Here is a 4,413-nt window from a genome sequence, read left to right on the forward strand (position 1 = left end):
CCGTTCACCACTTGATAACGCTCAAACGCCTTGTTCTATAGAAGCAGAATTTAATCAGAGTACCAGCCCACCCACTTTTGTCAGTTTTATGCAGGAGGAAAGCGTGATCAAACAATGCGTTTTTCCGACCTTTCACCCGCAGAAAAGAGAAATTCATCCTATAATATTCCTCCGAAATTTTTCCGAATAGCGAATTCAGTTCGTTACTGGACTTATTGTAGGCGATGTGCCTTACGGGGAACCGAAATGGTCGACTCTTGTAAAAGTTACAAAGAGTTTGAACAGATTCTGGAGTTATGGTGTCCAGCACCACCTGAGAAAAGAGGTTTACAACGCCGAGGTATTTACGAAAAAAAAAATGGTTCAAATGGCTCTGAGCACTATAGGACTTAACAGCTGTGGTCATCAGTCCCCTAGAACTTAGAACTACTTAAACCTAACTAACCTAAGGACATCACACACATCCATGCCCGAGGCAGGATTCGAACCTGCGACCGTAGCAGTCGCGCGGTTCCGGACTGCGCGCCTAGAACCTCGAGACCACCGCGGCCGGCGATATTTACGAGTAAGCGCGGTAGTCTGGCGAGATATTTTGAAAAGTATTTAGCAAAAGTTCTGGGATTAGCCCATCACCGCCAAAGACGTTATTATGATTCTAAAAACAAATCTACCGATTGCGATAACAGAAAAGTTAATAAACGTGTCTGAGGACGATACAGACACTTCCCTATCTGTGTTAGAGTCATTAGATCTGATTTTCGAGGACGCTAGAGTTGATGTTGGCAACGCCCACTTCAGTGCAGGCGGCCAGCACAATACGGAGTACGCGGGCAACAATGGTGGCCGAGCGAAAGCGCGTCACAGCGACGGCCAGTACCAACCCCACAACGGTTTCACAAATAAACACACTACGTACTCCAACAGCAAATACAAAAATAGGTATAATAACGGCCAGAGATACAATCCAATATATAATTCGTCATCACATCAGTACGGAAATGCACATTATAATACACAGCCAGCAACATGGAAACACGCAATCGACCAACGGTAATTATCAAAACTATCAGTCTTACGATTCAAATCGTCAGTGGAAAGGAAATAAATGGCACAATCAAGGTGCAGACAAACGTACACCTTTGAATAATGGTTACAATCAACACAAGCCACAGCAAAATACTTTTCAGCCACACAATATACACTTCACGCAACAAGCGAACGGACCTTCGGGAAGTCTGAAGCCTAAACGCCCGCATAATACACAAATTTATTATGCGCAAGATCCATTTCCACCAGTGTTCGTACCACAAAACCAACAGCAGTTCGAGACGGAAGAAACTTTACGAAATATAAATCAGCGGGAACGTAAGCGTCGAGCGGAAAATTAAAAGCACCAACGACCTTTGAGCTTCCTAGAAGATGCTGCAGATTTGAATGGGAGCGCCCTGTCCAGTAGTCCACACGAAATTAAAGCAATTAGGTATGACAAAGAGACAAACTTACGGGATGATCTAGTAGCAGACACTGAGACGAAAGACAATGATGACGCATGGGACCAACAAGTTCAAGCTTCCATAAGAGTATCAATTGCCATCATACCAGTAACAGCCATCGCAGATACAGGAGCTAATATAAATGTCTTATCTTTATGTTTATTTAAGCAAATATCCTCTGTATGCAAAGTTTTATCACTTTCAATTCAAGGTTGCACCGTTTCGGGAGCAATTGGTCCACTAACACAACGTGTAAATCTTCAGACTCAGCTTCAAATCCAGAGAGAGCCTATTTCAGTAACATGCATTTTTCTTATTGTTAAAAACCTATCAGTGCCATGTATCCTGAGTATGGAATTCTTGAGACAGACGAAAGCTAACATTGACATCGAGTGTGGAATCTGTATTCTAGTAGCGGGTCAGCAACAAGTAACAGTAAATTTGTTAAGAAGTGAGGTGAAGACAAACTTTGGTGCGCTTCAAATGGACTAAAAGACAACAGTACAGTCAGACAGGAGACATGACATATCTTGAAAGTGTTAATAACGATGAGTATAAAGACCTAATTCCCAGTCAGAATGAATTATACGTTAAAGCTAGTGAGTCCACAGAATTATTGAAACAGAAGAATGAGCTTTACAATATGTTAACAGATTACGTTCAAGTATTTTCTAAGAAACCTGGACTAATAAAAGGCTTTGAATATCGAATGGATGTCCTGCCCCATTCAACCTACTGTAGGTGGTGGTGGTTAGTGTTTAACGTCCCGTCGACAACGAGGTCATTAGAGACGGAGCGCAAGCTCGGGTTAGGGAAGGATTGGGAAGGAAATCGGCCGTGCCCTTTCAAAGGAACCATCCCGGTATTTGCCTGAAACGATTTAGGGAAATCACGGAAAACCTAAATCAGGATGGCCGGAGACGGGATTGAACCGTCGTCCTCCCGAATGCGAGTCCAGTGTGCTAACCACTGCGCCACCTCGCTCCAACCTACTGTAGAACAAGCTATTCCATTCCATATGCGAGACGCGATGCTGTCAAGTGCGAGATCAGGAAAATGTTACGCTGGAATGTGATAGAAGTATCTCATTCACCTTATTCGAGTCCTTTATTGTCTGTACTAAAATCAGATGGTAGTGTAAAGCTAGTCTTAATAAAATTATAGTACCCAGAAGAGTGAGACCTGAGGCTCTTGAAGAGCACCTGCAGAAGTTTCATGGAGTTGAGTATTTGAGCACCCTAAATTTGAAAAGCAGTTACTGGCAAGTAAAACTTGCACAGGAGTCTAGGAAGTACACTGCGTTTATATTTGCAAGTAAATCTTACCATTTTGAAGTTGTACCGTTTGGACTAAATGTGAGTTCCGGAATTTTTATTTCAGCCCTTGACTGTGTACTAGGTCCTGAACTTTTAGATGAGGTAACAGCCTATGTGGATGACGTTCTTGTAGCATCGAAAAATTTGGAAGATAATGTGGCCCTTCTGCAAAAGGTATTTCAACGGTTGAGAGAGTATGGTGTTTACAGCAACTCTTAAGAAATCGAAGTTTGCAAAAAATGAAATTAAATTTTTAGGACACATCATCACCCGTGAAAGAATTAAACCTGATCCGGAAAAATTGTCTGCAAGGAAAAACTTTCCAACCGCTGTTACAAAAAGGCAACTTAGAGGATTTACCGGTCTTACGTCATTCTTCAGACGTTTTGTTTCCAATCAAGTATTGAACAATCCCGCTCTTCACAACCTTTCGAAACAGAATTCACATTGGAATTGGACGCCAGAATGCGAAGACGGATTTCAGAAAATTAAAGACAGTTTGGTTAACAGTAACATACTCCATCATTCTTAGATGGATAAGGAATTTTGCATTACTGCAGATGCTTCCTTTGTGGGTATCGACGCTTGTCTTTTCCAGATTCAATTAGTAGATGGACACGAGCAAATCCAAGTGGTCAGCTTTGCGAGTCAAGTGTTATTTGAGTGTGAAAAGTCTTATTCGGTTACGGAGTTGTAGACACTCGCCGTTGTATGGGCTTTTAGGCGACTTAACTATTATAAATTAAAGTCTATTCAGACCATCAAGACTTCCCATTCCTCCTTACATGCAAGTTGCAACACCCCTGTCTTACTCGATAGTGCTTATTCCTACAGGAATATTGTGTGTGTGTGTGTGTGTGTGTGTGTGTGTGTGTGTGTGTGTGTGTCTTACCAAACGAAAGTGCTGGCAGGTCGACAGACACACAAACACAAACATACACACAAAATTCAAGCTTTCGCAACAAATGGGTAAGGAGTCATTCCAATCCCGGGAGTGGAAAGACTTACCTTAGGGGGAAAAAAGGACAGGTATACACTCGCACTCGCGCAACACCCCCCCCCCCCCCCCCCCCCACACACACACACACAAAAACACACTAACACACACACAAAAACACACACACACACATATCCATCCGCACATACACAGACACAAATGTCTGCTTGTGTCTGCTTAAAACCCACATCCTTTCGTCTTTCCCTCTCCTTCCCTCTTTCCTGATGAAGCAACCGTTTGTTGCGAAAGCTTGAATTTTATGTGTATGTTTGTGTTTGTCTGTGTGTCTATCGACCTGCCAGCACTTTCGTTTGGTAAGTCACATCATCTTTGTTTTTAGATATATTTTTCGCACGTGGAATGTTTCCCTCTATTATATAAGGTAAAGATAATGTTGCAGCCCTCACCTGAGGGCTTACCAGAAACCAGTAAACTGGTGGAACAAATGTCTAATTATAAAATTTTGTTGATGAAAGATCCAACACACAGAAAGTATTTTCTTCAGTTATGTAGGCAGATTCAGATTCTTCACGAAAATACAGCCCAAAGTTTTATAAAGTTCATAACCAAGTGCTATTTCATAAGACGTCAGAGTCGTCTGAGAAGT

The 4,413-nt window shown here is 42.1% G+C and overlaps 1 non-coding gene across 1 annotated transcript; it reads right to left on the reverse strand.

The window, feature by feature from the left end:
• Positions 1 to 2,404: 2,404 nt before the first annotated feature.
• On the reverse strand, positions 2,405 to 2,483 carry Trnaa-cgc. Its single transcript has one exon. It is a non-coding gene; the product is annotated as a tRNA-Ala (tRNA).
• Between the last annotated feature and the right edge of the window lie 1,930 nt (positions 2,484 to 4,413).

The sequence above is a fragment of the Schistocerca americana genome, chromosome 9 (genome assembly GCF_021461395.2).
Source record: "Schistocerca americana isolate TAMUIC-IGC-003095 chromosome 9, iqSchAmer2.1, whole genome shotgun sequence".
Lineage (NCBI taxonomy): Eukaryota > Metazoa > Arthropoda > Insecta > Orthoptera > Acrididae > Schistocerca > Schistocerca americana.